At 45.0% G+C, this 13,162-nt stretch overlaps 1 protein-coding gene across 1 annotated transcript in view; it reads right to left on the bottom strand.

The window, feature by feature from the left end:
* Positions 1–12,959, bottom strand: part of ripor3 (RIPOR family member 3) — a 144,778-nt gene extending 131,819 nt beyond the window's left edge. The window contains exon 1 of the mRNA XM_056301896.1: positions 12,921–12,959. The gene's annotated coding sequence lies outside the window, so the exon portion shown is untranslated. The remainder of the gene's footprint in view (positions 1–12,920) is intronic.
* Positions 12,960–13,162: the final 203 nt, after the last annotated feature.

The following is a 13,162-nucleotide window of genomic DNA, read 5'->3' as shown; positions in this document are numbered from 1 at the left end:
TGCCACTGCTTTAACATCCTGCGAGTCCTGAGAAGCACCACAGGAGACGCTGCACCACAGCTCAACACACTTCACCACACCACCCTCACACCCACCCATGTTCTCATTCCTATTGTCTATCATACCAGTTCACACCATCGTGTCCCGGACCCCTCCCACATCACCCCCACTAACCTAAGCCCACCAACCCAGGAACCTCCAGCAGGGGGCGCCCCGGTGGCGCACCTGGTAGAGCGCGTACCGCATAAGGCCGAGTCATTACCACAGAACCAGAACCAGAACCAGAACCGGAAACACTTTGTCATTTCATTTCAGGAACGAAACATGGTTCCCCCAGCCCACAGCAGTGCAACACAACGACAAAAACACATCCAAAACTACAAGAACACACATATCCAAACTAACACACATACCCAAACTAACACACATATCCAAACTAACACACATATCAAACTAACACATATACCCAAACTAACACACATACCCAAACTAACACACATATAAACTAACACACATATCCAAACTAACACACATACCCAAACTAACACACATATAAACTAACACACATATCAAACTAACACACATATCCACACTAACACACATATCCAAACTAACACACATATCAAACTAACACACATATCCAAACTAACACACATACCCAAACTAACACACATATCCAAACTAACACACATATCAAAAAAACACACATATCCAAACTAACACACATACCCAAACTAACACACATACCCAAACTAACACACATATCCACACTAACACACATATCCACACTAACATACATATCCAAACTAACACACATATCAAACTAACACACATATCCACACTAACACACATATCAAACTAACACACATACCCAAACTAACACACATATCAAACTAACACACATATCCACACTAACACACATACCCAAACTAACACACATATCCACACTAACACACATATCAAACTAACACACATATCCACACTAACACACATATCCAAACTAACACACATATCAAACTAACACACATATCCAAACTAACACACATACCCAAACTAACACACATATCAAAAAACACACATATCCAAACTAACACACATACCCAAACTAACACACATATCCACACTAACACACATATCAAACTAACACACATATCCACACTAACACACATATCAAACTAACACACATACCCAAACTAACACACATATCAAACTAACACACATATCCACACTAACACACATACCCAAACTAACACACATATCCACACTAACACACATATCAAACTAACACACATATCCACACTAACACACATATCCAAACTAGCACACATATCAAACTAACACACATACCCAAACTAACACACATACCCAAACTAACACACATATCAAACTAACACACATATCCAAACTAACACACATATCCACACTAACAAACATATCCAAACTAACACACATATCCAAACTAACACACATATCCAAACTAACACACATATCAAACTAACACACATATCCAAACTAACACACATATCCAAACTAACACACATATCCACACTAACACACATACCCACACTAACACACATATCCACACTAACACACATATCCACACTAACACACATACCCACACTAACACACATACCCACACTAACACACATATCCAAACTAACACACATATCAAACTAACACACATATCCACACTAACACACATATCCAAACTAACACACATATCCACACTAACACACATATCCAAACTAACACACATATCCACACTAACACACATACCCACACTAACACACATATCAAACTAACACACATATCCACACTAACACACATATCCAAACTAACACACATACCCAAACTAACACACATATCCACACTAACACACATATCCAAACTAACACACATATCCAAACTAACACACATATCCAAACTAACACACATATCAAACTAACACACATATCCACACTAACACACATATCCAAACTAACACACATATCCACACTAACACACATACCCACACTAACACACATATCCACACTAACACACATACCCACACTAACACACATACCCGAACTAACACACATATCCAAACTAACACACATATCAAACTAACACACATATCCACACTAACACACATATCCAAACTAACACACATATCCACACTAACACACATATCCACACTAACACACATATCCAAACTAACACACATATCCACACTAACACACATATCCACACTAACACACATACCCACACTAACACACATACCAAACTAACACACATATCCACACTAACACACATACCCAAACTAACACACATATCAAACTAACACACATATCCAAACTAACACACATATCAAACTAACACACATATCCAAACTAACACAATATCCAAACTAACACACATATCCACACTAACACACATATCAAACTAACACACATATCCAAACTAACACACATATCCACACTAACACACATATCCAAACTAACACACATATCAAACTAACACACATATCAAACTAACACACATATCCAAACTAACACACATACCCACACTAACACACATATCAAACTAACACACATATCCACACTAACACACATACCCAAACTAACACACATATCCACACTAACACACATATCAAACTAACACACATATCCACACTAACACACATATCCAAACTAACACACATATCAAACTAACACACATACCCAAACTAACACACATACCCAAACTAACACACATATCAAACTAACACACATATCCAAACTAACACACATATCCACACTAACAAACATATCCAAACTAACACACATATCCAAACTAACACACATATCCAAACTAACACACATATCAAACTAACACACATATCCAAACTAACACACATATCCAAACTAACACACATATCCACACTAACACACATACCCACACTAACACACATATCCACACTAACACACATATCCACACTAACACACATACCCACACTAACACACATACCCACACTAACACACATATCCAAACTAACACACATATCAAACTAACACACATATCCACACTAACACACATATCCAAACTAACACACATATCCACACTAACACACATATCCAAACTAACACACATATCCACACTAACACACATACCCACACTAACACACATATCAAACTAACACACATATCCACACTAACACACATATCCAAACTAACACACATACCCAAACTAACACACATATCCACACTAACACACATATCCAAACTAACACACATATCCAAACTAACACACATATCCAAACTAACACACATATCAAACTAACACACATATCCACACTAACACACATATCCAAACTAACACACATATCCACACTAACACACATACCCACACTAACACACATATCCACACTAACACACATACCCACACTAACACACATACCCGAACTAACACACATATCCAAACTAACACACATATCAAACTAACACACATATCCACACTAAAACACATATCCAAACTAACACACATATCCACACTAACACACATATCCACACTAACACACATATCCAAACTAACACACATATCCACACTAACACACATATCCACACTAACACACATACCCACACTAACACACATACCAAACTAACACACATATCCACACTAACACACATACCCAAACTAACACACATATCAAACTAACACACATATCCAAACTAACACACATATCAAACTAACACACATATCCAAACTAACACACATATCCACACTAACACACATATCCAAACTAACACACATATCAAACTAACACACATATAAACTAACACACATATCCAAACTAACACACATACCCACACTAACACACATATCAAACTAACACACATATCCACACTAACACACATACCCAAACTAACACACATATCAAACTAACACACATATCCAAACTAACACACATATCAAACTAACACACATATCCAAACTAACACAATATCCAAACTAACACACATATCCAAACTAACACACATATCAAACTAACACACATATCCAAACTAACACACATATCCACACTAACACACATATCCAAACTAACACACATATCAAACTAACACACATATCAAACTAACACACATATCCAAACTAACACACATATCAAACTAACACACATATCCAAACTAACACACATATCAAACTAACATACATATCCACACTAACACACATATCCACACTAACACACATATCCAAACTAACACACATATCCACACTAACACACATATCCAAACTAACACACATATCAAACTAACACACATATCAAACTAACACACATATCCAAACTAACACACATATCCAAACTAACACACATATCAAACTAACACACATATCCAAACTAACACATATATCCAAACTAACACACATATCCAAACTAACACACATATCAAACTAACACACATATCAAACTAACACACATATCCAAACTAACACACATATCAAACTAACACACATATCCACACTAACACACATATCCAAACTAACACACATATCCACACTAACACACATATCCAAACTAACACACATATCAAACTAACACACATATCAAACTAACACACATATCAAACTAACACACATATCCAAACTAACACACATATCAAACTAACACACATATCCACACTAACACACATATCCAAACTAACACACATATCCACACTAACACACATATCAATCTAACACACATATCCAAACTAACACACATATCAAACTAACACACATATCCAAACTAACACACATGAGAAGAGAACGACCACCAGCCAGGATGACTGTCAGGACCGCCGGTCTGCATGGGCTAGCAGTTAGCCTAGCCTGCCCCGCTTCCGCGTCCTGTCAGACCGCCCTCGGTGTTTCCTCCTCGGGCGCAGCTCTGGTCAGGGCCGTGGTCCTTGGGCCCACAGGACGCAGCAGACCAGGCTCCCTCACCCGATCCAATGCCAGCTCTCCCAGCCCAGAACTTCCGGTCTGCATGAGCTAGCAGTTAGCTTAGCCTGCCGGGCTGTCAGACCGCCCTCGGTGTTTCCTCCTCGGGTGCAGCTCTGGTCGGGGCCGTGGTCCCTGGGCCCACAGGACGCAGCAGACCAAGCTCCCTCACCCGATCCAATGCCAGCTCGCCCAGCCCAGAACTTCCGGTCTGCATGGGCTAGCAGTTAGCTTAGCCTGCCGGGCTGTCAGACCGCCCTTGCCGTTTCCTCTTCAGGCACAGTTCCAGGCAGGGCCGTGGTCCCTGGGCCCACAGGGCACGGCAGACAAACTTAGACACAGACAAAGACACTGCATGGACGGTACTGCGTGAGGCCGCTGCAAACGCGAGGCCGCAAAGCCTCCCCTGCCTTTCCTGTCTCTGCCACGAAACAAAACAAAACAAAACAAAACACATCTCAAGCTGTCTTTAAAAGCGGCAGCACCTCCCGTCTTGCAGAGACCGACAGCGCCATTCAGCCTGTCAAGCAGCCAGTGACCCAGTGAGTCGGGTTCGTGACCTTTAACCACATCTCTTCCGCCCCAGCCCGCTGATCACCCGCCAAACCCACTGCCCCCTGGAACTGCGGAAGACGCTGCGCAAAAACAGAATGGCGGCAGGACAGAGGCTGTGCACAGGAAGTTTGATGTGAAAAGCATTTTAAAATGACTTTCACCGCTTTGTGTGTGTGCGTGTGTGTGTGTGTGCGTGTGTGTGTGTGTATGAGTGCAAAGAAGATGGACACTAGTGACAGTGTGTTGAAAAGTACTTAACCATTATAACACACACACACACACACACACACACACACACACACACAGCAGGCTAACTTGAGGCTGACGTAGTTGTGAACCCAAGGAACCCTGTATTACAGCTGAAGGAAAGAGAGGGAGAAAGATGAAAGACGGGGAGGAGGAAGAGGGAGCAGGTAATCTGATCTCAGTTCAGTCCTGTCGGATTCATCACAAATAAACTCTGATCCGGTTCTGTTCCGGCAAACCAACCTCTGTCCAAAGCTCACCGCCTCATGAGAGTTGCTGTGTGATTTTAGCAGCCCTATAAGCTTATTCCAAGCCCCACGGTGCGATACGGATCTAATAGACCTGGGTACGACATCAAGTTTGCTGTATGTGGACTGTACGACGATAACGCTGCTGAAGCGCAGGCTACGACGTCATCAGCGTGTCATCGGCGCATCAGCGCGCGTCATCAATCCGCGCCGCTGGCAGAGCAACACGACTAGCTTGGGACTAGATGCTCAGTTTATGTGGATACCAGCTCATGTGGGTATTCGGGGAAATGAAACAGTGGACCAAATGACCAAAAACGGATTGAAAGCAAGTCACGTAGGACTGTCAGTATCCGTGAGCAAAGCAGGACCAAAATCACTTATAAGACACAAAATCGTGGCACAATGGCGGGAATTATGGGACAATAATCGAAAAGGAAGACATCTGTTCCGGGTCCAGCAGGAAGTAGGAGTAGAAAGGGCTTGGGGGAAGAGCAGGAGAGAACAGCACATCACTAACAGGTTAAGATTAGGTCATACCAGACCGAATTCTTCACTGCAACTCGTCGGGAAACATCAAACTGGGAACTGTGATGTCTGCCGCCAATCAGAGACTATAGAACATATAGTTTTTTACTTGTCCAACATATGCAAGAGAGAGAGTCATACTACAAACCATATTGGAACAAAAATGAATTATACACATGGACCGAAACTCAATTTTCACAAGGAACACTGGGAATGATGTACTTAACTATATTGTAACGTGCATGGATAAGAAGACACGCTGGCCGCTGGTTGGCGGGTCTGACCCTTTAGTCTAGCGGTTAGCGAGGTCTCCTGCGGTGCGGGCGATACGGGTTCGCGTCCCGGCCGCGGCAGTTCCTGTGGTTGCGTTGTCCCCCGAATTCGCTACAATATCTCCACCTTTCTCAAGGATACTGGACTGACGAGAAGGATATAAATTAAGGACAGCAGGTGGCGATAATGCTGCATCTGGTTGCAATTCGCCAATGAAACAGAAGAAGAAAAAGAAGAAAAAGAAGAAGAGCAACATGACGCCAAGCAGGAATCGAGTCCTTTCAAGAGTCGCCGCAGCTCGTGTTGTTGCTCGTTGTGTTGAATCCAGGGCATTTGGGTCACAGACTCTAACAGTGTGTTTGTGTTTAGCGCCAGCAAAGCTCCTGCGTGGCGATGATCAGGGCGTCATTTCGTGCTGCATTTCTATTGCTTGGTTAGTAGACGTAGGTCGTAGCAGTGGTCCCAATGTGAGACGGTCATTCTAAAATTCTGACTCTGTCAGACTTTTGCCCCAGGTTATCTTCGGTCGCAAGACCGTAATAACGGCCATCTTTGAACCTGTCCCACAGTGCGACGTTTTGGAGCTACGACCAAAGATATCGCCACATTTAGTCATCTTTCATCTGAGACGCTCGCATCACACAGTCTGTAGGAGGAGACGCTTGTCATGAGGAAAAGCTCCATCAGACAGTACAGAGCAGTAGTATACAGTGGCATATAGGAGTATACAATATTACGCGTTAGTATACAGTGTATTACAACCGTACAGGGGCGTCGTAGTGGGGGGGGGGGGCTACCAAGGCCCAGAGGGGGGGGGGCTCGGGAAGTCTGGAATGAAAAGTTTGTTTTGGTTTGCAAATTTTTATTTCTAACTAATTAGTGTCAGATCGGTTGAGGGACTTAAAGAAACTAGTGGAGGCTCTCTGAGGCCCCTCTCACCCCTCTCTGAGGCCCCTCTCACCCCTTACAAAAACTGCAAAAGGGTTTAGTCCGCCCCTCACGAGCATCTCTCAATGCAGCTCATCTAGTCCTGTTGCGAGTGACTGCTGATACAAGCACAAGCAAAGATCAGATCAACGATGTCCCAGGAGAGGCTGAACAGCCGGGCACTATCAACTGAACAGCCTGGCACTACTCTCAACTGAACAGCCTGGCACTACTCTCAACTGAACAGCCTGGCATTATCAACTGAACAGCCTGGCACTACTCTAAACTGAACAGCCTGGCACTATCAACTGAACAGCCTGGCACTACTCTCAACTGAACAGCCTGACACTACTCTCAACTGAACAGCCTGGCACTATCAACTGAACAGCCTGGCACTACTCTCAACTGAACAGCCTGACACTACTCTCAACTGAACAGCCTGACACAACTCTCAACTGAACAGCCTGACACAACTCTCAACTGAACAGCCTGGCACTACTCTCAACTGAACAGCCTGGCACTACTCTCAACTGAACAGCCTGGCACTATCAACTGAACAGCCTGGCACTACTCTCAACTGAACAGCCTGGCACTACTCTCAACTGAACAGCCTGGCACTATCAACTGAACAGCCTGGCACTACTCTCAACTGAACAGCCTGGCACTATCAACTGAACAGCCTGGCACTACTCTCAACTGAACAGTCGATTAGCAAAACAATTGGACTTTAAAGATCTAATCAACGACTTTGCAAACAAGAAGTCCCGTCAGTGGGCATTTACTGTAGAATAAACACCATGGGTTCCAGCATCAGTACCCTGAGATGCATCAAAGTTTGGAGTGATACTACACGTTTCTTTCAAACACTGCAAGATAGTTAAGTTAGCTTAAGGTTAGGTTAAGTTAGGTTAAAATAGATTAACGCACTGTGATTGTAAATAATACACAGTATGCTAGAACTCAAAAAAGTGATGCGCGAGAGCCAAAAGAGGAAAGGGGCCCACAGAGACTGCTGAATTTTGCGTTACACCCCTGCAACAGTATACTGCAACAGAGAATGGGGGACAAATGATGAGTGACCAATTGAAGTGAAGCGAATTATATTTGACTCATGAACAAACTCATCAAGGTGAATCTACCTAGATGAGAAGGCAGGGGAGAGATACAAAGAAGAAAAAGAAAAGAACAGTAAGTAAATGCTGCAAAATCTTTTTTAGCAGAGCCGCTTCGTTCAGAGACATTTGTAGTTGGTACCAGAAACACGAGTTGCTGTTTTATTTTGGAAAACTACAGAAACTCTGGCTGCAAAAATGCCTGAAAGAAATATCTGGATTCAGACTGACACCGACCAAACCCATCCAGACTGTCTGCTGGTAAACCTGGCAAACCAGCCTCCCTGCCTGCCGAGCCCACTGGGTGTGTGTGTGTGTGTGTGTGTGTGTGTGTGGGTGTGTGTGGGTGTGTGTCTGTGCATGTAAGTGACACAATAAATCCACTTCTTCTAACATCATGTGACGTCACATGATGTTAGAAGAAGTGGATTTGTTGTGTTAGCCCGACTAAAACTGGACTTTTACAACACATGTAAACGTGTCAGTCCCACTGAAGTCGTACTTAATCCAATTTCCGGAAGTGGGACTAACACACCTAGATGACGCGGTTGGGGACGGATTTACTCTGGCATGTCTACGCTTCAATCGGCCCCCAACTGGCCTAGGCGTTCTCCGCATGATCCATAGTTCCCGCGGCGGTCTTTCACCCGGAAGTGGAACAGCGTGGTATCAACAGTACCAACGTGGTGAGTGCTGGAGCGAGAACCACGCGTTTCCGGACAGACGAGGAGACAAACTTCATGTTGTGCCGTTTGTTTGGTATGTGACGCAATAGGTCAACCGGAAGAAGGTCCAATAGCCACCAGCTGGCGTCTGGGTAGCGTAGCGGTCTATTCCGTTGCCTACCAACACGGGGATCATCGGTTCGAATCCCCGTGTTACCTCCGGCTTGGTCGGGCGTCCCTACGGACACAATTGGCCGTGTCTGTGAGTGAGAAGTCGGATGTGGTTATTTGTCCTGGGCGCTGCACTAGCGCCTCCTCTGGTCAGCGACCGGGACGGCTCAAAAGGGCAGGATAATTGGCCAGATACAATTGGGGAGATAAAAAATGGGGGGGGGGGTAGCAACCCGCTGAAAGGGGGCATATCGCCACCTACCGTACCGGGGTGGGACATACTTCCGTCAATAAATCGATTCTCCCCCGGTTCTTGTGTACTGGGACGACGACAGTAGTCCGGACCGTAGCTCGACTTACCTGTGCATGTAAACGCGTTGTGTGTGCGTGTGTTTGTGTGTGTGTGTGTGTGTGTGTGTGTCCAAGTATCCTTTTAGTCACAGTCCAGGTAGAACAGATGAAAACCTGTCGTGCTGTACGTCAGAAAGGAAAACCTTCCCTTCAAAGTAAAAGTCAAACAACTTCGTGTTGAGACCAAAGGACCTGGTTCAGGTGCAGCTCCGAGCTTGCACACGAAAGTAAGAAAAGAAAGCCAATTCATTTTGTCACCGACATTCATCCTCCGCATTTACCCCATCCTATTGTATAGGAGCAGTGGGCAGCTGCAGCGCCTGGAGACCGACTCCAGTTCTTCTTTCCTTTGCCTTGCTCAGAGGCACAGGCAGGAGTATTAACCCTAACATGCATGTCTTTTTGATGGTGGGGGGAAACCGGAGCACCCGGAGGAAACCCACGCAGACACGAGGAGAACACGCAAACTCCACACAGAAAGGACCTGCGGCGGCCTTGGGTTCGAACCCAGGACCTTCTTGCTGTGAGGCAACAGTGCTGACCACTGGGCCACCGTGCCGCCCCTGCATACATGCAAACTATGACCTTATCGACTCTGTGGTGTGGTTGGGACAATGCAGGGCAACATAGAACAAAGACCAAAGGTCTGAGTAAGATGAGAAAGGACTGTGAGTTTATCATCTCCCAGACAGCAAAACTGCTGTGGCCCGGACCCGTCCCACACCGACACTTTCATCCGGCCCACATACCCTGTGGAATGATGGCTCTTGGGTGGTCCGCTCCTGTTTGCCAGATCTGGGCCAGAACCAAGCCATAGCAATGCCGCATGTGCCACATATTTGCCAAAGGTGGCCATATTTGTTTTGTGATATTTGGGCCATACTCACCATTTACCACACAGGCCACTTCCGGGTCACATCCAGACCACATGTTGCTCAGAGCACCGCATCTTTGCCAAAAAAGGCCCACATTTGATTTGGCATATTTGGGCCATATTTGCTGTTATACATGTGGGCCACTTCAGGCTCACATCCAGTTTGTCAGGGCCAGGAGAAGGCCATCAGTGTCGCATCATTGCCTGAAGTGGCCCACATCCGGGTGCTGTCTGCACCCAAATGTCCTCACAGAAACATAAATTAACTATTTAGACATTTTTTTTTCTTTTCCATTTTTTTGATGACTGGGTTTGTCTCACAATTATAAAATGCTTCAAATCACACAACTCGCAACAACTACCCAAACAACGCAGATATGTCTGATGATGTCCATAAGAAAGACAAACCGCTGGCATTAATGTCACTTCTTCTCTCAATACATTGCAACTTCAAAGTCCATGTGATAACGTGCCATAATAGCGCCACCCTGGTCAGAATTAGCAACTGCAGTCTTTTACAGAAATCACACGAGCGATGACGAAGGATAAGACACAAGATCACCACAAACCAGCACAATGCTAATAATTTTTTTCCTGTGATAATTTGTGTTCTTTATAAACCGCATTAGCAAAAGATGTAATTTTGAATTACCAGACAAATTAGCATTAGCATTCACCAGACCTCTGCTAACCACTGTAAGTGTAACCGATGTTACGTAAAACGCATCACTTCCTGTGCGACGCCAACATTTCCCACCAGTGTACAATCAGTACGCATTTTTCCCCTAGGATGGCGATGGCCCATGGGCCTGAATCAGCGCTGTGCATAACTGTAGTCCAATGACTTCCGGTTTCTACTGCTGTGGTCATACCAGTTTTCTGTTTGTTGGCGTGTGCTGTTGACAAGGGCATATTTTTGGCGATGTCTGCAAGATTAACCATGGATGAATGTCAACCACATGACAAACTTTCACCTGCACCTACCAGCAAACGGGTGAAAAGTCTCAAGTTGTACATATCAAGTTACGTCCGTCTGGACTGCATCGCGAAAAATACGCCACTGTCAATAGCACGCGCCAACAAACAGGAAACTGGTATGACCACTGCAGTAGAAACCGGAAGTCAGTGGACTGCGGTTATGCATAGAGTCAATTATGATTCCTGATCACGAGAGCCATTAATTTTCCCCCACCCGTATTCTGACAAATTCCACGTTGTTCAATACGATGACCACTTCACTCTTAACCCGAACCCCAACTATAAACACAACCACCATCTAAACTCAACCATAACCTTAGTCACCATCTACACGTAACCCTACGCCCGCTTTTACCCTTTTAGTAAGCTCGTATGTGCTCGGTGACTGGATGTTTTTGAGCGTCAGTTACTCGCGCTCATGAATCACTCATAACCCCCTTCGTCACCCAGCAGAGGAAAGACATTTGCTTCTGTTACACCAACAGCTAGAAAGGCCAATAGCAAGGGGCTAATTTGAATGTACTGTCACATGCCGAACAGCTTGTGCATAACTGTAGTCCACTGACTTCCGGTTTCTACATATTGTAGCGAACTGGGGGGACAACGCAACCGCAGGAACTGCCGCGGCCGGGACGCGAACCCGTATCGCCCGCACCGCAGGAGGCATCGCTAACCGCTAGACTAAAGGGTCCGACCCGCCAGCCAGCCAGCGGCCAGCGTGTCTACTTATCCATGCACGTTACAGTATTGTCACATCCCAAACAGCCTGTGCATAACTGTAGTCCACTGACTTCCGGTTTCTACATATGTCCAACTTGACACTTTTCCCCCGTGTGCCGGTAGGTGCAGGTGAAAGTGTGTGGACAGTTGTGTGCACGTGGTTGACGTGTATCCATGGTAAATCTTGCAGGCATCGCCAAAAATATGCCATTGTCAACAGCACGCGCCAACGAACAGGAAACTGAAATGACCACTGCGGTAGAAACCGGAAGTCAGTGGACTCGTTATGCACAGAGCCGATCGTGACGTTAAGAACAATTTAAGGTGAATATTTCACCTTGATAATGTCATCGCACGGAGCTTTGGGGCGAGTCCCGTGTTGGCACCGCAACAAACAAACGAGGAAGAAACGAACCACAAAGTCAGACTCGGCTTGTTGGACAGAGGTGCGGTCACGTGACCAAAGCGTCACCTGTTTGAGCCCCACGCAGCGCAGCTCGTCCAACTGCCCGAGACCTTGTCAGGCACTCGGATGGAGAACACGTCACGTCCCCGGCGTTTCTACACATGAAGCACAGA

Source organism: Lampris incognitus, chromosome 2 (assembly GCF_029633865.1).
Source record: "Lampris incognitus isolate fLamInc1 chromosome 2, fLamInc1.hap2, whole genome shotgun sequence".
NCBI classification, from domain to species: Eukaryota; Metazoa; Chordata; class Actinopteri; order Lampriformes; family Lampridae; genus Lampris; species Lampris incognitus.
This window is presented reverse-complemented; position numbering and strand designations above follow the sequence as displayed.